Consider the following 27,554-nt stretch of genomic DNA (forward strand, 5'->3'; position numbering starts at 1 on the left):
CACACGTTTTTCGGGGCATGCTTTGAATTTAATTCTTCCCTTTTTGTTCTGCTTTTATCAATCTCCTATGCATTTCATGGAATTTACTCCCTTTCTCTTCGCTGCTTTGCTTCCGATGCTGCCCATATGCTCATTTCCACTATTTGTACTGCTGCTTTCCATTTCTTCTCTTCTGCACAGCTTTATCCTTGGTTTCAATCCCCAGTTCTTTACCCTCTGCAAGACAATTTCTACAGCTTTTCATGTTGGTATCCACACCAAATGCACGATTGGAACCGGTGCAAGATTGCCACTGCACTCGGCGTTGTAACATCTGGAACCTAGAGGACACACATCAGAGGGCGTTGGTGGTATAGTGGTGAGCATAGCTGCCTTCCAAGCAGTTGACCCGGGTTCGATTCCCGGCCAACGCAGTGCAAATATTTATATATTCTCCAAGCAGGATATATTTTAATGCAACATGTCACAAAACTGAAATATCAGAAACAGAATAATCAGCCGTTATATAAAAAAATAATCAAACACGTAGGTAGACATCTCGATCGCCTCATCTGCTACATTCATTGTCCCAATATATGCTATTTTCCATAAAGCACTCACCACTCACATGTGCTGATAATAAATATTTTGCTGGGGGCAGGCAATGAAAGGGCTGAGCCCCGACCAGAAATTATAACCCCAGCATCCCTATGTTAAAAAGCATTTCTAGGCGATATCTAGCCTCTGAAAATAATAGGCAAGATCCACCGATAAATCTGGCAAAAGTCCCCAAGATTTTGTGCATACTTGTGTTCTCACCTGAATGCAGCGCCACCTTGTAACCATCGGATGTAACTGCGGCTCAGAAAAATGTTTTATCAGAGGGCAAGTTGAGAGGACTCCAAGTGGCAGATTTCCACGGAAAGAGCCTCTCACTGCAGCAGGAAGGTTGGATACTTCAAATTGGCATAGTTTCCTGTCCAGCGTCCTCTCACGTCCCGAACGCTCCCAAACGCTCAAAAGCCTCACACCGGGCAAGCCCTCACCGGGTAGATCTCTGGCTCCCAGGTAAAGCCAAATCCTGAGTATGCTAGTGCTAGGATCACAGAGAAAGGACAGGGACAGAGAGCTGCTGTCTTGGTAAAGGCCTGAAACGGCTAATTCCTAAGAGGGTCTGCACTTTCAGTTATGACTGACTGTGAGTGGGGAAGATGAAGATTTTCTGTACCCAGCATACCTTGCGATGTTCTTAGGCAAATGAGGAGAGAGCCCCACCAATCCCTTGCCACTCCGCTGAAAGCTCCTCCTCTGCATAAAGAGAGCACTTTCACAAGGGAGCAGAGTGGCGCAGCGGAAGCGTGCTGGGCCCATAACCCAGAGGTCGATGGATCGAAACCATCCTCTGCTAATATTGCTTGATTTTTCTTCCTAGGACTAATCTGTCATTTCCACCCTGCCAGCAAGGAAAAGCGCAGGCTTGTGCTAGCTATGTGAGAAAAGACTTCTCAACTATCTGTCTCTGCTGTAAATCAAGAGAGTGATCGTCAAAGGATCAACCCTATACTTTGAAAGTAAAGATACCCAATTAGAAGCATAAATGACAGGTGGGACCTTCACACGTGTTTCGGGGCATGCTTTGAATTTAATTCTTCCCTTTTTGTTCTGCTTTTATCAATCTCCTATGCATTTCATGGAATTTACTCCCTTTCTCTTCGCTGCTTTGCTTCCGATGCTGCCCATATGCTCATTTCCACTATTTGTACTGCTGCTTTCCATTTCTTCTCTTCTGCACAGCTTTATCCTTGGTTTCAATCCCCAGTTCTTTACCCTCTGCAAGACAATTTCTACAGCTTTTCATGTTGGTATCCACACCAACTGCACGATTGGAACCGGTGCAAGATTGCCACTGCACTCGGCGTTGTAACATCTGGAACCTAGAGGACACACATCAGAGGGCGTTGGTGGTATAGTGGTGAGCATAGCTGCCTTCCAAGCAGTTGACCCGGGTTCGATTCCCGGCCAACGCAGTGCAAATATTTATATATTCTCCAAGCAGGATATATTTTAATGCAACATGTCACAAAACTGAAATATCAGAAACAGAATAATCAGCCGTTATATAAAAAAATAATCAAACACGTAGGTAGACATCTCGATCGCCTCATCTGCTACATTCATTGTCCCAATATATGCTATTTTCCATAAAGCACTCACCACTCACATGTGCTGATAATAAATATTTTGCTGGGGGCAGGCAATGAAAGGGCTGCGCCCCGACCAGAAATTATAACCCCAGCATCCCTATGTTAAAAAGCATTTCTAGGCGATATCTAGCCTCTGAAAATAATAGGCAAGATCCACCGATAAATCTGGCAAAAGTCCCCAAGATTTTGTGCATACTTGTGTTCTCACCTGAATGCAGCGCCACCTTGTAACCATCGGATGTAACTGCGGCTCAGAAAAATGTTTTATCAGAGGGCAAGTTGAGAGGACTCCAAGTGGCAGATTTCCACGGAAAGAGCCTCTCACTGCAGCAGGAAGGTTGGATACTTCAAATTGGCATAGTTTCCTGTCCAGCGTCCTCTCACGTCCCGAACGCTCCCAAACGCTCAAAAGCCTCACACCGGGCAAGCCCTCACCGGGTAGATCGCTGGCTCCCAGGTAAAGCCAAATCCTGAGTATGCTAGTGCTAGGATCACAGAGAAAGGACAGGGACAGAGAGCTGCTGTCTTGGTAAAGGCCTGAAACGGCTAATTCCTAAGAGGGTCTGCACTTTCAGTTATGACTGACTGTGAGTGGGGAAGATGAAGATTTTCTGTACCCAGCATACCTTGCGATGTGCTTAGGCAAATGAGGAGAGAGCCCCACCAATCCCTTGCCACTCCGCTGAAAGCTCCTCCTCTGCATAAAGAGAGCACTTTCACAAGGGAGCAGAGTGGCGCAGCGGAAGCGTGCTGGGCCCATAACCCAGAGGTCGATGGATCGAAACCATCCTCTGCTAATATTGCTTGATTTTTCTTCCTAGGACTAATCTGTCATTTCCACCCTGCCAGCAAGGAAAAGCGCAGGCTTGTGCTAGCTATGTGAGAAAAGACTTCTCAACTATCTGTCTCTGCTGTAAATCAAGAGAGTGATCGTCAAAGGATCAACCCTATACTTTGAAAGTAAAGATACCCAATTAGAAGCATAAATGACAGGTGGGACCTTCACACGTTTTTCGGGGCATGCTTTGAATTTAATTCTTCCCTTTTTGTTCTGCTTTTATCAATCTCCTATGCATTTCATGGAATTTACTCCCTTTCTCTTCGCTGCTTTGCTTCCGATGCTGCCCATATGCTCATTTCCACTATTTGTACTGCTGCTTTCCATTTCTTCTCTTCTGCACAGCTTTATCCTTGGTTTCAATCCCCAGTTCTTTACCCACTGCAAGACAATTTCTACAGCTTTTCATGTTGGTATCCACACCAAATGCACGATTGGAACCGGTGCAAGATTGCCACTGCACTCGGCGTTGTAACATCTGGAACCTAGAGGACACACATCAGAGGGCGTTGGTGGTATAGTGGTGAGCATAGCTGCCTTCCAAGCAGTTGACCCGGGTTCGATTCCCGGCCAACGCAGTGCAAATATTTATATATTCTCCAAGCAGGATATATTTTAATGCAACATGTCACAAAACTGAAATATCAGAAACAGAATAATCAGCCGTTATATAAAAAAATAATCAAACACGTAGGTAGACATCTCGATCGCCTCATCTGCTACATTCATTGTCCCAATATATGCTATTTTCCATAAAGCACTCACCACTCACATGTGCTGATAATAAATATTTTGCTGGGGGCAGGCAATGAAAGGGCTGCGCCCCGACCAGAAATTATAACCCCAGCATCCCTATGTTAAAAAGCATTTCTAGGCGATATCTAGCCTCTGAAAATAATAGGCAAGATCCACCGATAAATCTGGCAAAAGTCCCCAAGATTTTGTGCATACTTGTGTTCTCACCTGAATGCAGCGCCACCTTGTAACCATCGGATGTAACTGCGGCTCAGAAAAATGTTTTATCAGAGGGCAAGTTGAGAGGACTCCAAGTGGCAGATTTCCACGGAAAGAGCCTCTCACTGCAGCAGGAAGGTTGGATACTTCAAATTGGCATAGTTTCCTGTCCAGCGTCCTCTCACGTCCCGAACGCTCCCAAACGCTCAAAAGCCTCACACCGGGCAAGCCCTCACCGGGTAGATCTCTGGCTCCCAGGTAAAGCCAAATCCTGAGTATGCTAGTGCTAGGATCACAGAGAAAGGACAGGGACAGAGAGCTGCTGTCTTGGTAAAGGCCTGAAACGGCTAATTCCTAAGAGGGTCTGCACTTTCAGTTATGACTGACTGTGAGTGGGGAAGATGAAGATTTTCTGTACCCAGCATACCTTGCGATGTGCTTAGGCAAATGAGGAGAGAGCCCCACCAATCCCTTGCCACTCCGCTGAAAGCTCCTCCTCTGCATAAAGAGAGCACTTTCACAAGGGAGCAGAGTGGCGCAGCGGAAGCGTGCTGGGCCCATAACCCAGAGGTCGATGGATCGAAACCATCCTCTGCTAATATTGCTTGATTTTTCTTCCTAGGACTAATCTGTCATTTCCACCCTGCCAGCAAGGAAAAGCGCAGGCTTGTGCTAGCTATGTGAGAAAAGACTTCTCAACTATCTGTCTCTGCTGTAAATCAAGAGAGTGATCGTCAAAGGATCAACCCTATACTTTGAAAGTAAAGATACCCAATTAGAAGCATAAATGACAGGTGGGACCTTCACACGTTTTTCGGGGCATGCTTTGAATTTAATTCTTCCCTTTTTGTTCTGCTTTTATCAATCTCCTATGCATTTCATGGAATTTACTCCCTTTCTCTTCGCTGCTTTGCTTCCGATGCTGCCCATATGCTCATTTCCACTATTTGTACTGCTGCTTTCCATTTCTTCTCTTCTGCACAGCTTTATCCTTGGTTTCAATCCCCAGTTCTTTACCCTCTGCAAGACAATTTCTACAGCTTTTCATGTTGGTATCCACACCAAATGCACGATTGGAACCGGTGCAAGATTGCCACTGCACTCGGCGTTGTAACATCTGGAACCTAGAGGACACACATCAGAGGGCGTTGGTGGTATAGTGGTGAGCATAGCTGCCTTCCAAGCAGTTGACCCGGGTTCGATTCCCGGCCAACGCAGTGCAAATATTTATATATTCTCCAAGCAGGATATATTTTAATGCAACATGTCACAAAACTGAAATATCAGAAACAGAATAATCAGCCGTTATATAAAAAAATAATCAAACACGTAGGTAGACATCTCGATCGCCTCATCTGCTACATTCATTGTCCCAATATATGCTATTTTCCATAAAGCACTCACCACTCACATGTGCTGATAATAAATATTTTGCTGGGGGCAGGCAATGAAAGGGCTGCGCCCCGACCAGAAATTATAACCCCAGCATCCCTATGTTAAAAAGCATTTCTAGGCGATATCTAGCCTCTGAAAATAATAGGCAAGATCCACCGATAAATCTGGCAAAAGTCCCCAAGATTTTGTGCATACTTGTGTTCTCACCTGAATGCAGCGCCACCTTGTAACCATCGGATGTAACTGCGGCTCAGAAAAATGTTTTATCAGAGGGCAAGTTGAGAGGACTCCAAGTGGCAGATTTCCACGGAAAGAGCCTCTCACTGCAGCAGGAAGGTTGGATACTTCAAATTGGCATAGTTTCCTGTCCAGCGTCCTCTCACGTCCCGAACGCTCCCAAACGCTCAAAAGCCTCACACCGGGCAAGCCCTCACCGGGTAGATCTCTGGCTCCCAGGTAAAGCCAAATCCTGAGTATGCTAGTGCTAGGATCACAGAGAAAGGACAGGGACAGAGAGCTGCTGTCTTGGTAAAGGCCTGAAACGGCTAATTCCTAAGAGGGTCTGCACTTTCAGTTATGACTGACTGTGAGTGGGGAAGATGAAGATTTTCTGTACCCAGCATACCTTGCGATGTGCTTAGGCAAATGAGGAGAGAGCCCCACCAATCCCTTGCCACTCCGCTGAAAGCTCCTCCTCTGCATAAAGAGAGCACTTTCACAAGGGAGCAGAGTGGCGCAGCGGAAGCGTGCTGGGCCCATAACCCAGAGGTCGATGGATCGAAACCATCCTCTGCTAATATTGCTTGATTTTTCTTCCTAGGACTAATCTGTCATTTCCACCCTGCCAGCAAGGAAAAGCGCAGGCTTGTGCTAGCTATGTGAGAAAAGACTTCTCAACTATCTGTCTCTGCTGTAAATCAAGAGAGTGATCGTCAAAGGATCAACCCTATACTTTGAAAGTAAAGATACCCAATTAGAAGCATAAATGACAGGTGGGACCTTCACACGTTTTTCGGGGCATGCTTTGAATTTAATTCTTCCCTTTTTGTTCTGCTTTTATCAATCTCCTATGCATTTCATGGAATTTACTCCCTTTCTCTTCGCTGCTTTGCTTCCGATGCTGCCCATATGCTCATTTCCACTATTTGTACTGCTGCTTTCCATTTCTTCTCTTCTGCACAGCTTTATCCTTGGTTTCAATCCCCAGTTCTTTACCCTCTGCAAGAAAATTTCTACAGCTTTTCATGTTGGTATCCACACCAAATGCACGATTGGAACCGGTGCAAGATTGCCACTGCACTCGGCGTTGTAACATCTGGAACCTAGAGGACACACATCAGAGGGCGTTGGTGGTATAGTGGTGAGCATAGCTGCCTTCCAAGCAGTTGACCCGGGTTCGATTCCCGGCCAACGCAGTGCAAATATTTATATATTCTCCAAGCAGGATATATTTTAATGCAACATGTCACAAAACTGAAATATCAGAAACAGAATAATCAGCCGTTATATAAAAAAATAATCAAACACGTAGGTAGACATCTCGATCGCCTCATCTGCTACATTCATTGTCCCAATATATGCTATTTTCCATAAAGCACTCACCACTCACATGTGCTGATAATAAATATTTTGCTGGGGGCAGGCAATGAAAGGGCTGAGCCCCGACCAGAAATTATAACCCCAGCATCCCTATGTTAAAAAGCATTTCTAGGCGATATCTAGCCTCTGAAAATAATAGGCAAGATCCACCGATAAATCTGGCAAAAGTCCCCAAGATTTTGTGCATACTTGTGTTCTCACCTGAATGCAGCGCCACCTTGTAACCATCGGATGTAACTGCGGCTCAGAAAAATGTTTTATCAGAGGGCAAGTTGAGAGGACTCCAAGTGGCAGATTTCCACGGAAAGAGCCTCTCACTGCAGCAGGAAGGTTGGATACTTCAAATTGGCATAGTTTCCTGTCCAGCGTCCTCTCACGTCCCGAACGCTCCCAAACGCTCAAAAGCCTCACACCGGGCAAGCCCTCACCGGGTAGATCTCTGGCTCCCAGGTAAAGCCAAATCCTGAGTATGCTAGTGCTAGGATCACAGAGAAAGGACAGGGACAGAGAGCTGCTGTCTTGGTAAAGGCCTGAAACGGCTAATTCCTAAGAGGGTCTGCACTTTCAGTTATGACTGACTGTGAGTGGGGAAGATGAAGATTTTCTGTACCCAGCATACCTTGCGATGTTCTTAGGCAAATGAGGAGAGAGCCCCACCAATCCCTTGCCACTCCGCTGAAAGCTCCTCCTCTGCATAAAGAGAGCACTTTCACAAGGGAGCAGAGTGGCGCAGCGGAAGCGTGCTGGGCCCATAACCCAGAGGTCGATGGATCGAAACCATCCTCTGCTAATATTGCTTGATTTTTCTTCCTAGGACTAATCTGTCATTTCCACCCTGCCAGCAAGGAAAAGCGCAGGCTTGTGCTAGCTATGTGAGAAAAGACTTCTCAACTATCTGTCTCTGCTGTAAATCAAGAGAGTGATCGTCAAAGGATCAACCCTATACTTTGAAAGTAAAGATACCCAATTAGAAGCATAAATGACAGGTGGGACCTTCACACGTGTTTCGGGGCATGCTTTGAATTTAATTCTTCCCTTTTTGTTCTGCTTTTATCAATCTCCTATGCATTTCATGGAATTTACTCCCTTTCTCTTCGCTGCTTTGCTTCCGATGCTGCCCATATGCTCATTTCCACTATTTGTACTGCTGCTTTCCATTTCTTCTCTTCTGCACAGCTTTATCCTTGGTTTCAATCCCCAGTTCTTTACCCTCTGCAAGACAATTTCTACAGCTTTTCATGTTGGTATCCACACCAACTGCACGATTGGAACCGGTGCAAGATTGCCACTGCACTCGGCGTTGTAACATCTGGAACCTAGAGGACACACATCAGAGGGCGTTGGTGGTATAGTGGTGAGCATAGCTGCCTTCCAAGCAGTTGACCCGGGTTCGATTCCCGGCCAACGCAGTGCAAATATTTATATATTCTCCAAGCAGGATATATTTTAATGCAACATGTCACAAAACTGAAATATCAGAAACAGAATAATCAGCCGTTATATAAAAAAATAATCAAACACGTAGGTAGACATCTCGATCGCCTCATCTGCTACATTCATTGTCCCAATATATGCTATTTTCCATAAAGCACTCACCACTCACATGTGCTGATAATAAATATTTTGCTGGGGGCAGGCAATGAAAGGGCTGCGCCCCGACCAGAAATTATAACCCCAGCATCCCTATGTTAAAAAGCATTTCTAGGCGATATCTAGCCTCTGAAAATAATAGGCAAGATCCACCGATAAATCTGGCAAAAGTCCCCAAGATTTTGTGCATACTTGTGTTCTCACCTGAATGCAGCGCCACCTTGTAACCATCGGATGTAACTGCGGCTCAGAAAAATGTTTTATCAGAGGGCAAGTTGAGAGGACTCCAAGTGGCAGATTTCCACGGAAAGAGCCTCTCACTGCAGCAGGAAGGTTGGATACTTCAAATTGGCATAGTTTCCTGTCCAGCGTCCTCTCACGTCCCGAACGCTCCCAAACGCTCAAAAGCCTCACACCGGGCAAGCCCTCACCGGGTAGATCGCTGGCTCCCAGGTAAAGCCAAATCCTGAGTATGCTAGTGCTAGGATCACAGAGAAAGGACAGGGACAGAGAGCTGCTGTCTTGGTAAAGGCCTGAAACGGCTAATTCCTAAGAGGGTCTGCACTTTCAGTTATGACTGACTGTGAGTGGGGAAGATGAAGATTTTCTGTACCCAGCATACCTTGCGATGTGCTTAGGCAAATGAGGAGAGAGCCCCACCAATCCCTTGCCACTCCGCTGAAAGCTCCTCCTCTGCATAAAGAGAGCACTTTCACAAGGGAGCAGAGTGGCGCAGCGGAAGCGTGCTGGGCCCATAACCCAGAGGTCGATGGATCGAAACCATCCTCTGCTAATATTGCTTGATTTTTCTTCCTAGGACTAATCTGTCATTTCCACCCTGCCAGCAAGGAAAAGCGCAGGCTTGTGCTAGCTATGTGAGAAAAGACTTCTCAACTATCTGTCTCTGCTGTAAATCAAGAGAGTGATCGTCAAAGGATCAACCCTATACTTTGAAAGTAAAGATACCCAATTAGAAGCATAAATGACAGGTGGGACCTTCACACGTTTTTCGGGGCATGCTTTGAATTTAATTCTTCCCTTTTTGTTCTGCTTTTATCAATCTCCTATGCATTTCATGGAATTTACTCCCTTTCTCTTCGCTGCTTTGCTTCCGATGCTGCCCATATGCTCATTTCCACTATTTGTACTGCTGCTTTCCATTTCTTCTCTTCTGCACAGCTTTATCCTTGGTTTCAATCCCCAGTTCTTTACCCACTGCAAGACAATTTCTACAGCTTTTCATGTTGGTATCCACACCAAATGCACGATTGGAACCGGTGCAAGATTGCCACTGCACTCGGCGTTGTAACATCTGGAACCTAGAGGACACACATCAGAGGGCGTTGGTGGTATAGTGGTGAGCATAGCTGCCTTCCAAGCAGTTGACCCGGGTTCGATTCCCGGCCAACGCAGTGCAAATATTTATATATTCTCCAAGCAGGATATATTTTAATGCAACATGTCACAAAACTGAAATATCAGAAACAGAATAATCAGCCGTTATATAAAAAAATAATCAAACACGTAGGTAGACATCTCGATCGCCTCATCTGCTACATTCATTGTCCCAATATATGCTATTTTCCATAAAGCACTCACCACTCACATGTGCTGATAATAAATATTTTGCTGGGGGCAGGCAATGAAAGGGCTGCGCCCCGACCAGAAATTATAACCCCAGCATCCCTATGTTAAAAAGCATTTCTAGGCGATATCTAGCCTCTGAAAATAATAGGCAAGATCCACCGATAAATCTGGCAAAAGTCCCCAAGATTTTGTGCATACTTGTGTTCTCACCTGAATGCAGCGCCACCTTGTAACCATCGGATGTAACTGCGGCTCAGAAAAATGTTTTATCAGAGGGCAAGTTGAGAGGACTCCAAGTGGCAGATTTCCACGGAAAGAGCCTCTCACTGCAGCAGGAAGGTTGGATACTTCAAATTGGCATAGTTTCCTGTCCAGCGTCCTCTCACGTCCCGAACGCTCCCAAACGCTCAAAAGCCTCACACCGGGCAAGCCCTCACCGGGTAGATCTCTGGCTCCCAGGTAAAGCCAAATCCTGAGTATGCTAGTGCTAGGATCACAGAGAAAGGACAGGGACAGAGAGCTGCTGTCTTGGTAAAGGCCTGAAACGGCTAATTCCTAAGAGGGTCTGCACTTTCAGTTATGACTGACTGTGAGTGGGGAAGATGAAGATTTTCTGTACCCAGCATACCTTGCGATGTGCTTAGGCAAATGAGGAGAGAGCCCCACCAATCCCTTGCCACTCCGCTGAAAGCTCCTCCTCTGCATAAAGAGAGCACTTTCACAAGGGAGCAGAGTGGCGCAGCGGAAGCGTGCTGGGCCCATAACCCAGAGGTCGATGGATCGAAACCATCCTCTGCTAATATTGCTTGATTTTTCTTCCTAGGACTAATCTGTCATTTCCACCCTGCCAGCAAGGAAAAGCGCAGGCTTGTGCTAGCTATGTGAGAAAAGACTTCTCAACTATCTGTCTCTGCTGTAAATCAAGAGAGTGATCGTCAAAGGATCAACCCTATACTTTGAAAGTAAAGATACCCAATTAGAAGCATAAATGACAGGTGGGACCTTCACACGTTTTTCGGGGCATGCTTTGAATTTAATTCTTCCCTTTTTGTTCTGCTTTTATCAATCTCCTATGCATTTCATGGAATTTACTCCCTTTCTCTTCGCTGCTTTGCTTCCGATGCTGCCCATATGCTCATTTCCACTATTTGTACTGCTGCTTTCCATTTCTTCTCTTCTGCACAGCTTTATCCTTGGTTTCAATCCCCAGTTCTTTACCCTCTGCAAGACAATTTCTACAGCTTTTCATGTTGGTATCCACACCAAATGCACGATTGGAACCGGTGCAAGATTGCCACTGCACTCGGCGTTGTAACATCTGGAACCTAGAGGACACACATCAGAGGGCGTTGGTGGTATAGTGGTGAGCATAGCTGCCTTCCAAGCAGTTGACCCGGGTTCGATTCCCGGCCAACGCAGTGCAAATATTTATATATTCTCCAAGCAGGATATATTTTAATGCAACATGTCACAAAACTGAAATATCAGAAACAGAATAATCAGCCGTTATATAAAAAAATAATCAAACACGTAGGTAGACATCTCGATCGCCTCATCTGCTACATTCATTGTCCCAATATATGCTATTTTCCATAAAGCACTCACCACTCACATGTGCTGATAATAAATATTTTGCTGGGGGCAGGCAATGAAAGGGCTGCGCCCCGACCAGAAATTATAACCCCAGCATCCCTATGTTAAAAAGCATTTCTAGGCGATATCTAGCCTCTGAAAATAATAGGCAAGATCCACCGATAAATCTGGCAAAAGTCCCCAAGATTTTGTGCATACTTGTGTTCTCACCTGAATGCAGCGCCACCTTGTAACCATCGGATGTAACTGCGGCTCAGAAAAATGTTTTATCAGAGGGCAAGTTGAGAGGACTCCAAGTGGCAGATTTCCACGGAAAGAGCCTCTCACTGCAGCAGGAAGGTTGGATACTTCAAATTGGCATAGTTTCCTGTCCAGCGTCCTCTCACGTCCCGAACGCTCCCAAACGCTCAAAAGCCTCACACCGGGCAAGCCCTCACCGGGTAGATCTCTGGCTCCCAGGTAAAGCCAAATCCTGAGTATGCTAGTGCTAGGATCACAGAGAAAGGACAGGGACAGAGAGCTGCTGTCTTGGTAAAGGCCTGAAACGGCTAATTCCTAAGAGGGTCTGCACTTTCAGTTATGACTGACTGTGAGTGGGGAAGATGAAGATTTTCTGTACCCAGCATACCTTGCGATGTGCTTAGGCAAATGAGGAGAGAGCCCCACCAATCCCTTGCCACTCCGCTGAAAGCTCCTCCTCTGCATAAAGAGAGCACTTTCACAAGGGAGCAGAGTGGCGCAGCGGAAGCGTGCTGGGCCCATAACCCAGAGGTCGATGGATCGAAACCATCCTCTGCTAATATTGCTTGATTTTTCTTCCTAGGACTAATCTGTCATTTCCACCCTGCCAGCAAGGAAAAGCGCAGGCTTGTGCTAGCTATGTGAGAAAAGACTTCTCAACTATCTGTCTCTGCTGTAAATCAAGAGAGTGATCGTCAAAGGATCAACCCTATACTTTGAAAGTAAAGATACCCAATTAGAAGCATAAATGACAGGTGGGACCTTCACACGTTTTTCGGGGCATGCTTTGAATTTAATTCTTCCCTTTTTGTTCTGCTTTTATCAATCTCCTATGCATTTCATGGAATTTACTCCCTTTCTCTTCGCTGCTTTGCTTCCGATGCTGCCCATATGCTCATTTCCACTATTTGTACTGCTGCTTTCCATTTCTTCTCTTCTGCACAGCTTTATCCTTGGTTTCAATCCCCAGTTCTTTACCCTCTGCAAGACAATTTCTACAGCTTTTCATGTTGGTATCCACACCAAATGCACGATTGGAACCGGTGCAAGATTGCCACTGCACTCGGCGTTGTAACATCTGGAACCTAGAGGACACACATCAGAGGGCGTTGGTGGTATAGTGGTGAGCATAGCTGCCTTCCAAGCAGTTGACCCGGGTTCGATTCCCGGCCAACGCAGTGCAAATATTTATATATTCTCCAAGCAGGATATATTTTAATGCAACATGTCACAAAACTGAAATATCAGAAACAGAATAATCAGCCGTTATATAAAAAAATAATCAAACACGTAGGTAGACATCTCGATCGCCTCATCTGCTACATTCATTGTCCCAATATATGCTATTTTCCATAAAGCACTCACCACTCACATGTGCTGATAATAAATATTTTGCTGGGGGCAGGCAATGAAAGGGCTGAGCCCCGACCAGAAATTATAACCCCAGCATCCCTATGTTAAAAAGCATTTCTAGGCGATATCTAGCCTCTGAAAATAATAGGCAAGATCCACCGATAAATCTGGCAAAAGTCCCCAAGATTTTGTGCATACTTGTGTTCTCACCTGAATGCAGCGCCACCTTGTAACCATCGGATGTAACTGCGGCTCAGAAAAATGTTTTATCAGAGGGCAAGTTGAGAGGACTCCAAGTGGCAGATTTCCACGGAAAGAGCCTCTCACTGCAGCAGGAAGGTTGGATACTTCAAATTGGCATAGTTTCCTGTCCAGCGTCCTCTCACGTCCCGAACGCTCCCAAACGCTCAAAAGCCTCACACCGGGCAAGCCCTCACCGGGTAGATCTCTGGCTCCCAGGTAAAGCCAAATCCTGAGTATGCTAGTGCTAGGATCACAGAGAAAGGACAGGGACAGAGAGCTGCTGTCTTGGTAAAGGCCTGAAACGGCTAATTCCTAAGAGGGTCTGCACTTTCAGTTATGACTGACTGTGAGTGGGGAAGATGAAGATTTTCTGTACCCAGCATACCTTGCGATGTTCTTAGGCAAATGAGGAGAGAGCCCCACCAATCCCTTGCCACTCCGCTGAAAGCTCCTCCTCTGCATAAAGAGAGCACTTTCACAAGGGAGCAGAGTGGCGCAGCGGAAGCGTGCTGGGCCCATAACCCAGAGGTCGATGGATCGAAACCATCCTCTGCTAATATTGCTTGATTTTTCTTCCTAGGACTAATCTGTCATTTCCACCCTGCCAGCAAGGAAAAGCGCAGGCTTGTGCTAGCTATGTGAGAAAAGACTTCTCAACTATCTGTCTCTGCTGTAAATCAAGAGAGTGATCGTCAAAGGATCAACCCTATACTTTGAAAGTAAAGATACCCAATTAGAAGCATAAATGACAGGTGGGACCTTCACACGTGTTTCGGGGCATGCTTTGAATTTAATTCTTCCCTTTTTGTTCTGCTTTTATCAATCTCCTATGCATTTCATGGAATTTACTCCCTTTCTCTTCGCTGCTTTGCTTCCGATGCTGCCCATATGCTCATTTCCACTATTTGTACTGCTGCTTTCCATTTCTTCTCTTCTGCACAGCTTTATCCTTGGTTTCAATCCCCAGTTCTTTACCCTCTGCAAGACAATTTCTACAGCTTTTCATGTTGGTATCCACACCAACTGCACGATTGGAACCGGTGCAAGATTGCCACTGCACTCGGCGTTGTAACATCTGGAACCTAGAGGACACACATCAGAGGGCGTTGGTGGTATAGTGGTGAGCATAGCTGCCTTCCAAGCAGTTGACCCGGGTTCGATTCCCGGCCAACGCAGTGCAAATATTTATATATTCTCCAAGCAGGATATATTTTAATGCAACATGTCACAAAACTGAAATATCAGAAACAGAATAATCAGCCGTTATATAAAAAAATAATCAAACACGTAGGTAGACATCTCGATCGCCTCATCTGCTACATTCATTGTCCCAATATATGCTATTTTCCATAAAGCACTCACCACTCACATGTGCTGATAATAAATATTTTGCTGGGGGCAGGCAATGAAAGGGCTGCGCCCCGACCAGAAATTATAACCCCAGCATCCCTATGTTAAAAAGCATTTCTAGGCGATATCTAGCCTCTGAAAATAATAGGCAAGATCCACCGATAAATCTGGCAAAAGTCCCCAAGATTTTGTGCATACTTGTGTTCTCACCTGAATGCAGCGCCACCTTGTAACCATCGGATGTAACTGCGGCTCAGAAAAATGTTTTATCAGAGGGCAAGTTGAGAGGACTCCAAGTGGCAGATTTCCACGGAAAGAGCCTCTCACTGCAGCAGGAAGGTTGGATACTTCAAATTGGCATAGTTTCCTGTCCAGCGTCCTCTCACGTCCCGAACGCTCCCAAACGCTCAAAAGCCTCACACCGGGCAAGCCCTCACCGGGTAGATCGCTGGCTCCCAGGTAAAGCCAAATCCTGAGTATGCTAGTGCTAGGATCACAGAGAAAGGACAGGGACAGAGAGCTGCTGTCTTGGTAAAGGCCTGAAACGGCTAATTCCTAAGAGGGTCTGCACTTTCAGTTATGACTGACTGTGAGTGGGGAAGATGAAGATTTTCTGTACCCAGCATACCTTGCGATGTGCTTAGGCAAATGAGGAGAGAGCCCCACCAATCCCTTGCCACTCCGCTGAAAGCTCCTCCTCTGCATAAAGAGAGCACTTTCACAAGGGAGCAGAGTGGCGCAGCGGAAGCGTGCTGGGCCCATAACCCAGAGGTCGATGGATCGAAACCATCCTCTGCTAATATTGCTTGATTTTTCTTCCTAGGACTAATCTGTCATTTCCACCCTGCCAGCAAGGAAAAGCGCAGGCTTGTGCTAGCTATGTGAGAAAAGACTTCTCAACTATCTGTCTCTGCTGTAAATCAAGAGAGTGATCGTCAAAGGATCAACCCTATACTTTGAAAGTAAAGATACCCAATTAGAAGCATAAATGACAGGTGGGACCTTCACACGTTTTTCGGGGCATGCTTTGAATTTAATTCTTCCCTTTTTGTTCTGCTTTTATCAATCTCCTATGCATTTCATGGAATTTACTCCCTTTCTCTTCGCTGCTTTGCTTCCGATGCTGCCCATATGCTCATTTCCACTATTTGTACTGCTGCTTTCCATTTCTTCTCTTCTGCACAGCTTTATCCTTGGTTTCAATCCCCAGTTCTTTACCCACTGCAAGACAATTTCTACAGCTTTTCATGTTGGTATCCACACCAAATGCACGATTGGAACCGGTGCAAGATTGCCACTGCACTCGGCGTTGTAACATCTGGAACCTAGAGGACACACATCAGAGGGCGTTGGTGGTATAGTGGTGAGCATAGCTGCCTTCCAAGCAGTTGACCCGGGTTCGATTCCCGGCCAACGCAGTGCAAATATTTATATATTCTCCAAGCAGGATATATTTTAATGCAACATGTCACAAAACTGAAATATCAGAAACAGAATAATCAGCCGTTATATAAAAAAATAATCAAACACGTAGGTAGACATCTCGATCGCCTCATCTGCTACATTCATTGTCCCAATATATGCTATTTTCCATAAAGCACTCACCACTCACATGTGCTGATAATAAATATTTTGCTGGGGGCAGGCAATGAAAGGGCTGCGCCCCGACCAGAAATTATAACCCCAGCATCCCTATGTTAAAAAGCATTTCTAGGCGATATCTAGCCTCTGAAAATAATAGGCAAGATCCACCGATAAATCTGGCAAAAGTCCCCAAGATTTTGTGCATACTTGTGTTCTCACCTGAATGCAGCGCCACCTTGTAACCATCGGATGTAACTGCGGCTCAGAAAAATGTTTTATCAGAGGGCAAGTTGAGAGGACTCCAAGTGGCAGATTTCCACGGAAAGAGCCTCTCACTGCAGCAGGAAGGTTGGATACTTCAAATTGGCATAGTTTCCTGTCCAGCGTCCTCTCACGTCCCGAACGCTCCCAAACGCTCAAAAGCCTCACACCGGGCAAGCCCTCACCGGGTAGATCTCTGGCTCCCAGGTAAAGCCAAATCCTGAGTATGCTAGTGCTAGGATCACAGAGAAAGGACAGGGACAGAGAGCTGCTGTCTTGGTAAAGGCCTGAAACGGCTAATTCCTAAGAGGGTCTGCACTTTCAGTTATGACTGACTGTGAGTGGGGAAGATGAAGATTTTCTGTACCCAGCATACCTTGCGATGTGCTTAGGCAAATGAGGAGAGAGCCCCACCAATCCCTTGCCACTCCGCTGAAAGCTCCTCCTCTGCATAAAGAGAGCACTTTCACAAGGGAGCAGAGTGGCGCAGCGGAAGCGTGCTGGGCCCATAACCCAGAGGTCGATGGATCGAAACCATCCTCTGCTAATATTGCTTGATTTTTCTTCCTAGGACTAATCTGTCATTTCCACCCTGCCAGCAAGGAAAAGCGCAGGCTTGTGCTAGCTATGTGAGAAAAGACTTCTCAACTATCTGTCTCTGCTGTAAATCAAGAGAGTGATCGTCAAAGGATCAACCCTATACTTTGAAAGTAAAGATACCCAATTAGAAGCATAAATGACAGGTGGGACCTTCACACGTTTTTCGGGGCATGCTTTGAATTTAATTCTTCCCTTTTTGTTCTGCTTTTATCAATCTCCTATGCATTTCATGGAATTTACTCCCTTTCTCTTCGCTGCTTTGCTTCCGATGCTGCCCATATGCTCATTTCCACTATTTGTACTGCTGCTTTCCATTTCTTCTCTTCTGCACAGCTTTATCCTTGGTTTCAATCCCCAGTTCTTTACCCTCTGCAAGACAATTTCTACAGCTTTTCATGTTGGTATCCACACCAAATGCACGATTGGAACCGGTGCAAGATTGCCACTGCACTCGGCGTTGTAACATCTGGAACCTAGAGGACACACATCAGAGGGCGTTGGTGGTATAGTGGTGAGCATAGCTGCCTTCCAAGCAGTTGACCCGGGTTCGATTCCCGGCCAACGCAGTGCAAATATTTATATATTCTCCAAGCAGGATATATTTTAATGCAACATGTCACAAAACTGAAATATCAGAAACAGAATAATCAGCCGTTATATAAAAAAATAATCAAACACGTAGGTAGACATCTCGATCGCCTCATCTGCTACATTCATTGTCCCAATATATGCTATTTTCCATAAAGCACTCACCACTCACATGTGCTGATAATAAATATTTTGCTGGGGGCAGGCAATGAAAGGGCTGAGCCCCGACCAGAAATTATAACCCCAGCATCCCTATGTTAAAAAGCATTTCTAGGCGATATCTAGCCTCTGAAAATAATAGGCAAGATCCACCGATAAATCTGGCAAAAGTCCCCAAGATTTTGTGCATACTTGTGTTCTCACCTGAATGCAGCGCCACCTTGTAACCATCGGATGTAACTGCGGCTCAGAAAAATGTTTTATCAGAGGGCAAGTTGAGAGGACTCCAAGTGGCAGATTTCCACGGAAAGAGCCTCTCACTGCAGCAGGAAGGTTGGATACTTCAAATTGGCATAGTTTCCTGTCCAGCGTCCTCTCACGTCCCGAACGCTCCCAAACGCTCAAAAGCCTCACACCGGGCAAGCCCTCACCGGGTAGATCTCTGGCTCCCAGGTAAAGCCAAATCCTGAGTATGCTAGTGCTAGGATCACAGAGAAAGGACAGGGACAGAGAGCTGCTGTCTTGGTAAAGGCCTGAAACGGCTAATTCCTAAGAGGGTCTGCACTTTCAGTTATGACTGACTGTGAGTGGGGAAGATGAAGATTTTCTGTACCCAGCATACCTTGCGATGTTCTTAGGCAAATGAGGAGAGAGCCCCACCAATCCCTTGCCACTCCGCTGAAAGCTCCTCCTCTGCATAAAGAGAGCACTTTCACAAGGGAGCAGAGTGGCGCAGCGGAAGCGTGCTGGGCCCATAACCCAGAGGTCGATGGATCGAAACCATCCTCTGCTAATATTGCTTGATTTTTCTTCCTAGGACTAATCTGTCATTTCCACCCTGCCAGCAAGGAAAAGCGCAGGCTTGTGCTAGCTATGTGAGAAAAGACTTCTCAACTATCTGTCTCTGCTGTAAATCAAGAGAGTGATCGTCAAAGGATCAACCCTATACTTTGAAAGTAAAGATACCCAATTAGAAGCATAAATGACAGGTGGGACCTTCACACGTGTTTCGGGGCATGCTTTGAATTTAATTCTTCCCTTTTTGTTCTGCTTTTATCAATCTCCTATGCATTTCATGGAATTTACTCCCTTTCTCTTCGCTGCTTTGCTTCCGATGCTGCCCATATGCTCATTTCCACTATTTGTACTGCTGCTTTCCATTTCTTCTCTTCTGCACAGCTTTATCCTTGGTTTCAATCCCCAGTTCTTTACCCTCTGCAAGACAATTTCTACAGCTTTTCATGTTGGTATCCACACCAACTGCACGATTGGAACCGGTGCAAGATTGCCACTGCACTCGGCGTTGTAACATCTGGAACCTAGAGGACACACATCAGAGGGCGTTGGTGGTATAGTGGTGAGCATAGCTGCCTTCCAAGCAGTTGACCCGGGTTCGATTCCCGGCCAACGCAGTGCAAATATTTATATATTCTCCAAGCAGGATATATTTTAATGCAACATGTCACAAAACTGAAATATCAGAAACAGAATAATCAGCCGTTATATAAAAAAATAATCAAACACGTAGGTAGACATCTCGATCGCCTCATCTGCTACATTCATTGTCCCAATATATGCTATTTTCCATAAAGCACTCACCACTCACATGTGCTGATAATAAATATTTTGCTGGGGGCAGGCAATGAAAGGGCTGCGCCCCGACCAGAAATTATAACCCCAGCATCCCTATGTTAAAAAGCATTTCTAGGCGATATCTAGCCTCTGAAAATAATAGGCAAGATCCACCGATAAATCTGGCAAAAGTCCCCAAGATTTTGTGCATACTTGTGTTCTCACCTGAATGCAGCGCCACCTTGTAACCATCGGATGTAACTGCGGCTCAGAAAAATGTTTTATCAGAGGGCAAGTTGAGAGGACTCCAAGTGGCAGATTTCCACGGAAAGAGCCTCTCACTGCAGCAGGAAGGTTGGATACTTCAAATTGGCATAGTTTCCTGTCCAGCGTCCTCTCACGTCCCGAACGCTCCCAAACGCTCAAAAGCCTCACACCGGGCAAGCCCTCACCGGGTAGATCGCTGGCTCCCAGGTAAAGCCAAATCCTGAGTATGCTAGTGCTAGGATCACAGAGAAAGGACAGGGACAGAGAGCTGCTGTCTTGGTAAAGGCCTGAAACGGCTAATTCCTAAGAGGGTCTGCACTTTCAGTTATGACTGACTGTGAGTGGGGAAGATGAAGATTTTCTGTACCCAGCATACCTTGCGATGTGCTTAGGCAAATGAGGAGAGAGCCCCACCAATCCCTTGCCACTCCGCTGAAAGCTCCTCCTCTGCATAAAGAGAGCACTTTCACAAGGGAGCAGAGTGGCGCAGCGGAAGCGTGCTGGGCCCATAACCCAGAGGTCGATGGATCGAAACCATCCTCTGCTAATATTGCTTGATTTTTCTTCCTAGGACTAATCTGTCATTTCCACCCTGCCAGCAAGGAAAAGCGCAGGCTTGTGCTAGCTATGTGAGAAAAGACTTCTCAACTATCTGTCTCTGCTGTAAATCAAGAGAGTGATCGTCAAAGGATCAACCCTATACTTTGAAAGTAAAGATACCCAATTAGAAGCATAAATGACAGGTGGGACCTTCACACGTTTTTCGGGGCATGCTTTGAATTTAATTCTTCCCTTTTTGTTCTGCTTTTATCAATCTCCTATGCATTTCATGGAATTTACTCCCTTTCTCTTCGCTGCTTTGCTTCCGATGCTGCCCATATGCTCATTTCCACTATTTGTACTGCTGCTTTCCATTTCTTCTCTTCTGCACAGCTTTATCCTTGGTTTCAATCCCCAGTTCTTTACCCACTGCAAGACAATTTCTACAGCTTTTCATGTTGGTATCCACACCAAATGCACGATTGGAACCGGTGCAAGATTGCCACTGCACTCGGCGTTGTAACATCTGGAACCTAGAGGACACACATCAGAGGGCGTTGGTGGTATAGTGGTGAGCATAGCTGCCTTCCAAGCAGTTGACCCGGGTTCGATTCCCGGCCAACGCAGTGCAAATATTTATATATTCTCCAAGCAGGATATATTTTAATGCAACATGTCACAAAACTGAAATATCAGAAACAGAATAATCAGCCGTTATATAAAAAAATAATCAAACACGTAGGTAGACATCTCGATCGCCTCATCTGCTACATTCATTGTCCCAATATATGCTATTTTCCATAAAGCACTCACCACTCACATGTGCTGATAATAAATATTTTGCTGGGGGCAGGCAATGAAAGGGCTGCGCCCCGACCAGAAATTATAACCCCAGCATCCCTATGTTAAAAAGCATTTCTAGGCGATATCTAGCCTCTGAAAATAATAGGCAAGATCCACCGATAAATCTGGCAAAAGTCCCCAAGATTTTGTGCATACTTGTGTTCTCACCTGAATGCAGCGCCACCTTGTAACCATCGGATGTAACTGCGGCTCAGAAAAATGTTTTATCAGAGGGCAAGTTGAGAGGACTCCAAGTGGCAGATTTCCACGGAAAGAGCCTCTCACTGCAGCAGGAAGGTTGGATACTTCAAATTGGCATAGTTTCCTGTCCAGCGTCCTCTCACGTCCCGAACGCTCCCAAACGCTCAAAAGCCTCACACCGGGCAAGCCCTCACCGGGTAGATCTCTGGCTCCCAGGTAAAGCCAAATCCTGAGTATGCTAGTGCTAGGATCACAGAGAAAGGACAGGGACAGAGAGCTGCTGTCTTGGTAAAGGCCTGAAACGGCTAATTCCTAAGAGGGTCTGCACTTTCAGTTATGACTGACTGTGAGTGGGGAAGATGAAGATTTTCTGTACCCAGCATACCTTGCGATGTGCTTAGGCAAATGAGGAGAGAGCCCCACCAATCCCTTGCCACTCCGCTGAAAGCTCCTCCTCTGCATAAAGAGAGCACTTTCACAAGGGAGCAGAGTGGCGCAGCGGAAGCGTGCTGGGCCCATAACCCAGAGGTCGATGGATCGAAACCATCCTCTGCTAATATTGCTTGATTTTTCTTCCTAGGACTAATCTGTCATTTCCACCCTGCCAGCAAGGAAAAGCGCAGGCTTGTGCTAGCTATGTGAGAAAAGACTTCTCAACTATCTGTCTCTGCTGTAAATCAAGAGAGTGATCGTCAAAGGATCAACCCTATACTTTGAAAGTAAAGATACCCAATTAGAAGCATAAATGACAGGTGGGACCTTCACACGTTTTTCGGGGCATGCTTTGAATTTAATTCTTCCCTTTTTGTTCTGCTTTTATCAATCTCCTATGCATTTCATGGAATTTACTCCCTTTCTCTTCGCTGCTTTGCTTCCGATGCTGCCCATATGCTCATTTCCACTATTTGTACTGCTGCTTTCCATTTCTTCTCTTCTGCACAGCTTTATCCTTGGTTTCAATCCCCAGTTCTTTACCCTCTGCAAGACAATTTCTACAGCTTTTCATGTTGGTATCCACACCAAATGCACGATTGGAACCGGTGCAAGATTGCCACTGCACTCGGCGTTGTAACATCTGGAACCTAGAGGACACACATCAGAGGGCGTTGGTGGTATAGTGGTGAGCATAGCTGCCTTCCAAGCAGTTGACCCGGGTTCGATTCCCGGCCAACGCAGTGCAAATATTTATATATTCTCCAAGCAGGATATATTTTAATGCAACATGTCACAAAACTGAAATATCAGAAACAGAATAATCAGCCGTTATATAAAAAAATAATCAAACACGTAGGTAGACATCTCGATCGCCTCATCTGCTACATTCATTGTCCCAATATATGCTATTTTCCATAAAGCACTCACCACTCACATGTGCTGATAATAAATATTTTGCTGGGGGCAGGCAATGAAAGGGCTGAGCCCCGACCAGAAATTATAACCCCAGCATCCCTATGTTAAAAAGCATTTCTAGGCGATATCTAGCCTCTGAAAATAATAGGCAAGATCCACCGATAAATCTGGCAAAAGTCCCCAAGATTTTGTGCATACTTGTGTTCTCACCTGAATGCAGCGCCACCTTGTAACCATCGGATGTAACTGCGGCTCAGAAAAATGTTTTATCAGAGGGCAAGTTGAGAGGACTCCAAGTGGCAGATTTCCACGGAAAGAGCCTCTCACTGCAGCAGGAAGGTTGGATACTTCAAATTGGCATAGTTTCCTGTCCAGCGTCCTCTCACGTCCCGAACGCTCCCAAACGCTCAAAAGCCTCACACCGGGCAAGCCCTCACCGGGTAGATCTCTGGCTCCCAGGTAAAGCCAAATCCTGAGTATGCTAGTGCTAGGATCACAGAGAAAGGACAGGGACAGAGAGCTGCTGTCTTGGTAAAGGCCTGAAACGGCTAATTCCTAAGAGGGTCTGCACTTTCAGTTATGACTGACTGTGAGTGGGGAAGATGAAGATTTTCTGTACCCAGCATACCTTGCGATGTTCTTAGGCAAATGAGGAGAGAGCCCCACCAATCCCTTGCCACTCCGCTGAAAGCTCCTCCTCTGCATAAAGAGAGCACTTTCACAAGGGAGCAGAGTGGCGCAGCGGAAGCGTGCTGGGCCCATAACCCAGAGGTCGATGGATCGAAACCATCCTCTGCTAATATTGCTTGATTTTTCTTCCTAGGACTAATCTGTCATTTCCACCCTGCCAGCAAGGAAAAGCGCAGGCTTGTGCTAGCTATGTGAGAAAAGACTTCTCAACTATCTGTCTCTGCTGTAAATCAAGAGAGTGATCGTCAAAGGATCAACCCTATACTTTGAAAGTAAAGATACCCAATTAGAAGCATAAATGACAGGTGGGACCTTCACACGTGTTTCGGGGCATGCTTTGAATTTAATTCTTCCCTTTTTGTTCTGCTTTTATCAATCTCCTATGCATTTCATGGAATTTACTCCCTTTCTCTTCGCTGCTTTGCTTCCGATGCTGCCCATATGCTCATTTCCACTATTTGTACTGCTGCTTTCCATTTCTTCTCTTCTGCACAGCTTTATCCTTGGTTTCAATCCCCAGTTCTTTACCCTCTGCAAGACAATTTCTACAGCTTTTCATGTTGGTATCCACACCAACTGCACGATTGGAACCGGTGCAAGATTGCCACTGCACTCGGCGTTGTAACATCTGGAACCTAGAGGACACACATCAGAGGGCGTTGGTGGTATAGTGGTGAGCATAGCTGCCTTCCAAGCAGTTGACCCGGGTTCGATTCCCGGCCAACGCAGTGCAAATATTTATATATTCTCCAAGCAGGATATATTTTAATGCAACATGTCACAAAACTGAAATATCAGAAACAGAATAATCAGCCGTTATATAAAAAAATAATCAAACACGTAGGTAGACATCTCGATCGCCTCATCTGCTACATTCATTGTCCCAATATATGCTATTTTCCATAAAGCACTCACCACTCACATGTGCTGATAATAAATATTTTGCTGGGGGCAGGCAATGAAAGGGCTGCGCCCCGACCAGAAATTATAACCCCAGCATCCCTATGTTAAAAAGCATTTCTAGGCGATATCTAGCCTCTGAAAATAATAGGCAAGATCCACCGATAAATCTGGCAAAAGTCCCCAAGATTTTGTGCATACTTGTGTTCTCACCTGAATGCAGCGCCACCTTGTAACCATCGGATGTAACTGCGGCTCAGAAAAATGTTTTATCAGAGGGCAAGTTGAGAGGACTCCAAGTGGCAGATTTCCACGGAAAGAGCCTCTCACTGCAGCAGGAAGGTTGGATACTTCAAATTGGCATAGTTTCCTGTCCAGCGTCCTCTCACGTCCCGAACGCTCCCAAACGCTCAAAAGCCTCACACCGGGCAAGCCCTCACCGGGTAGATCGCTGGCTCCCAGGTAAAGCCAAATCCTGAGTATGCTAGTGCTAGGATCACAGAGAAAGGACAGGGACAGAGAGCTGCTGTCTTGGTAAAGGCCTGAAACGGCTAATTCCTAAGAGGGTCTGCACTTTCAGTTATGACTGACTGTGAGTGGGGAAGATGAAGATTTTCTGTACCCAGCATACCTTGCGATGTGCTTAGGCAAATGAGGAGAGAGCCCCACCAATCCCTTGCCACTCCGCTGAAAGCTCCTCCTCTGCATAAAGAGAGCACTTTCACAAGGGAGCAGAGTGGCGCAGCGGAAGCGTGCTGGGCCCATAACCCAGAGGTCGATGGATCGAAACCATCCTCTGCTAATATTGCTTGATTTTTCTTCCTAGGACTAATCTGTCATTTCCACCCTGCCAGCAAGGAAAAGCGCAGGCTTGTGCTAGCTATGTGAGAAAAGACTTCTCAACTATCTGTCTCTGCTGTAAATCAAGAGAGTGATCGTCAAAGGATCAACCCTATACTTTGAAAGTAAAGATACCCAATTAGAAGCATAAATGACAGGTGGGACCTTCACACGTTTTTCGGGGCATGCTTTGAATTTAATTCTTCCCTTTTTGTTCTGCTTTTATCAATCTCCTATGCATTTCATGGAATTTACTCCCTTTCTCTTCGCTGCTTTGCTTCCGATGCTGCCCATATGCTCATTTCCACTATTTGTACTGCTGCTTTCCATTTCTTCTCTTCTGCACAGCTTTATCCTTGGTTTCAATCCCCAGTTCTTTACCCACTGCAAGACAATTTCTACAGCTTTTCATGTTGGTATCCACACCAAATGCACGATTGGAACCGGTGCAAGATTGCCACTGCACTCGGCGTTGTAACATCTGGAACCTAGAGGACACACATCAGAGGGCGTTGGTGGTATAGTGGTGAGCATAGCTGCCTTCCAAGCAGTTGACCCGGGTTCGATTCCCGGCCAACGCAGTGCAAATATTTATATATTCTCCAAGCAGGATATATTTTAATGCAACATGTCACAAAACTGAAATATCAGAAACAGAATAATCAGCCGTTATATAAAAAAATAATCAAACACGTAGGTAGACATCTCGATCGCCTCATCTGCTACATTCATTGTCCCAATATATGCTATTTTCCATAAAGCACTCACCACTCACATGTGCTGATAATAAATATTTTGCTGGGGGCAGGCAATGAAAGGGCTGCGCCCCGACCAGAAATTATAACCCCAGCATCCCTATGTTAAAAAGCATTTCTAGGCGATATCTAGCCTCTGAAAATAATAGGCAAGATCCACCGATAAATCTGGCAAAAGTCCCCAAGATTTTGTGCATACTTGTGTTCTCACCTGAATGCAGCGCCACCTTGTAACCATCGGATGTAACTGCGGCTCAGAAAAATGTTTTATCAGAGGGCAAGTTGAGAGGACTCCAAGTGGCAGATTTCCACGGAAAGAGCCTCTCACTGCAGCAGGAAGGTTGGATACTTCAAATTGGCATAGTTTCCTGTCCAGCGTCCTCTCACGTCCCGAACGCTCCCAAACGCTCAAAAGCCTCACACCGGGCAAGCCCTCACCGGGTAGATCTCTGGCTCCCAGGTAAAGCCAAATCCTGAGTATGCTAGTGCTAGGATCACAGAGAAAGGACAGGGACAGAGAGCTGCTGTCTTGGTAAAGGCCTGAAACGGCTAATTCCTAAGAGGGTCTGCACTTTCAGTTATGACTGACTGTGAGTGGGGAAGATGAAGATTTTCTGTACCCAGCATACCTTGCGATGTGCTTAGGCAAATGAGGAGAGAGCCCCACCAATCCCTTGCCACTCCGCTGAAAGCTCCTCCTCTGCATAAAGAGAGCACTTTCACAAGGGAGCAGAGTGGCGCAGCGGAAGCGTGCTGGGCCCATAACCCAGAGGTCGATGGATCGAAACCATCCTCTGCTAATATTGCTTGATTTTTCTTCCTAGGACTAATCTGTCATTTCCACCCTGCCAGCAAGGAAAAGCGCAGGCTTGTGCTAGCTATGTGAGAAAAGACTTCTCAACTATCTGTCTCTGCTGTAAATCAAGAGAGTGATCGTCAAAGGATCAACCCTATACTTTGAAAGTAAAGATACCCAATTAGAAGCATAAATGACAGGTGGGACCTTCACACGTTTTTCGGGGCATGCTTTGAATTTAATTCTTCCCTTTTTGTTCTGCTTTTATCAATCTCCTATGCATTTCATGGAATTTACTCCCTTTCTCTTCGCTGCTTTGCTTCCGATGCTGCCCATATGCTCATTTCCACTATTTGTACTGCTGCTTTCCATTTCTTCTCTTCTGCACAGCTTTATCCTTGGTTTCAATCCCCAGTTCTTTACCCTCTGCAAGACAATTTCTACAGCTTTTCATGTTGGTATCCACACCAAATGCACGATTGGAACCGGTGCAAGATTGCCACTGCACTCGGCGTTGTAACATCTGGAACCTAGAGGACACACATCAGAGGGCGTTGGTGGTATAGTGGTGAGCATAGCTGCCTTCCAAGCAGTTGACCCGGGTTCGATTCCCGGCCAACGCAGTGCAAATATTTATATATTCTCCAAGCAGGATATATTTTAATGCAACATGTCACAAAACT

General features: G+C 45.8%; 18 non-coding genes across 18 annotated transcripts; all 18 read left to right on the forward strand.

The window, feature by feature from the left end:
* The first annotated feature begins 341 nt into the window (after positions 1-341).
* On the forward strand, positions 342-413 carry TRNAG-UCC (transfer RNA glycine (anticodon UCC)). Its single transcript has one exon. It is a non-coding gene; the product is annotated as a tRNA-Gly (tRNA).
* A 1,521-nt stretch (positions 414-1,934) lies between these two features.
* On the forward strand, positions 1,935-2,006 carry TRNAG-UCC (transfer RNA glycine (anticodon UCC)). The gene has a single exon. It is a non-coding gene; the product is annotated as a tRNA-Gly (tRNA).
* A 1,521-nt stretch (positions 2,007-3,527) lies between these two features.
* TRNAG-UCC (transfer RNA glycine (anticodon UCC)) lies at positions 3,528-3,599 on the forward strand. Its single transcript has one exon. It is a non-coding gene; the product is annotated as a tRNA-Gly (tRNA).
* Positions 3,600-5,120: 1,521 nt separating this feature from the next.
* On the forward strand, positions 5,121-5,192 carry TRNAG-UCC (transfer RNA glycine (anticodon UCC)). The gene has a single exon. It is a non-coding gene; the product is annotated as a tRNA-Gly (tRNA).
* A 1,521-nt stretch (positions 5,193-6,713) lies between these two features.
* On the forward strand, positions 6,714-6,785 carry TRNAG-UCC (transfer RNA glycine (anticodon UCC)). The gene has a single exon. It is a non-coding gene; the product is annotated as a tRNA-Gly (tRNA).
* A 1,521-nt stretch (positions 6,786-8,306) lies between these two features.
* Positions 8,307-8,378, forward strand: TRNAG-UCC (transfer RNA glycine (anticodon UCC)). The gene has a single exon. It is a non-coding gene; the product is annotated as a tRNA-Gly (tRNA).
* Positions 8,379-9,899: 1,521 nt separating this feature from the next.
* TRNAG-UCC (transfer RNA glycine (anticodon UCC)) lies at positions 9,900-9,971 on the forward strand. Its single transcript has one exon. It is a non-coding gene; the product is annotated as a tRNA-Gly (tRNA).
* A 1,521-nt stretch (positions 9,972-11,492) lies between these two features.
* On the forward strand, positions 11,493-11,564 carry TRNAG-UCC (transfer RNA glycine (anticodon UCC)). The gene has a single exon. It is a non-coding gene; the product is annotated as a tRNA-Gly (tRNA).
* Positions 11,565-13,085: 1,521 nt separating this feature from the next.
* On the forward strand, positions 13,086-13,157 carry TRNAG-UCC (transfer RNA glycine (anticodon UCC)). Its single transcript has one exon. It is a non-coding gene; the product is annotated as a tRNA-Gly (tRNA).
* A 1,521-nt stretch (positions 13,158-14,678) lies between these two features.
* TRNAG-UCC (transfer RNA glycine (anticodon UCC)) lies at positions 14,679-14,750 on the forward strand. Its single transcript has one exon. It is a non-coding gene; the product is annotated as a tRNA-Gly (tRNA).
* A 1,521-nt stretch (positions 14,751-16,271) lies between these two features.
* On the forward strand, positions 16,272-16,343 carry TRNAG-UCC (transfer RNA glycine (anticodon UCC)). Its single transcript has one exon. It is a non-coding gene; the product is annotated as a tRNA-Gly (tRNA).
* A 1,521-nt stretch (positions 16,344-17,864) lies between these two features.
* On the forward strand, positions 17,865-17,936 carry TRNAG-UCC (transfer RNA glycine (anticodon UCC)). The gene has a single exon. It is a non-coding gene; the product is annotated as a tRNA-Gly (tRNA).
* A 1,521-nt stretch (positions 17,937-19,457) lies between these two features.
* Positions 19,458-19,529, forward strand: TRNAG-UCC (transfer RNA glycine (anticodon UCC)). The gene has a single exon. It is a non-coding gene; the product is annotated as a tRNA-Gly (tRNA).
* Positions 19,530-21,050: 1,521 nt separating this feature from the next.
* Positions 21,051-21,122, forward strand: TRNAG-UCC (transfer RNA glycine (anticodon UCC)). The gene has a single exon. It is a non-coding gene; the product is annotated as a tRNA-Gly (tRNA).
* A 1,521-nt stretch (positions 21,123-22,643) lies between these two features.
* Positions 22,644-22,715, forward strand: TRNAG-UCC (transfer RNA glycine (anticodon UCC)). The gene has a single exon. It is a non-coding gene; the product is annotated as a tRNA-Gly (tRNA).
* A 1,521-nt stretch (positions 22,716-24,236) lies between these two features.
* On the forward strand, positions 24,237-24,308 carry TRNAG-UCC (transfer RNA glycine (anticodon UCC)). The gene has a single exon. It is a non-coding gene; the product is annotated as a tRNA-Gly (tRNA).
* A 1,521-nt stretch (positions 24,309-25,829) lies between these two features.
* Positions 25,830-25,901, forward strand: TRNAG-UCC (transfer RNA glycine (anticodon UCC)). The gene has a single exon. It is a non-coding gene; the product is annotated as a tRNA-Gly (tRNA).
* A 1,521-nt stretch (positions 25,902-27,422) lies between these two features.
* TRNAG-UCC (transfer RNA glycine (anticodon UCC)) lies at positions 27,423-27,494 on the forward strand. The gene has a single exon. It is a non-coding gene; the product is annotated as a tRNA-Gly (tRNA).
* The last annotated feature ends 60 nt before the right edge of the window (positions 27,495-27,554 follow it).

The sequence above is a fragment of the Triturus cristatus genome, chromosome 11 (genome assembly GCF_964204655.1).
Source record: "Triturus cristatus chromosome 11, aTriCri1.1, whole genome shotgun sequence".
Taxonomy (NCBI): Eukaryota; Metazoa; Chordata; class Amphibia; order Caudata; family Salamandridae; genus Triturus; species Triturus cristatus.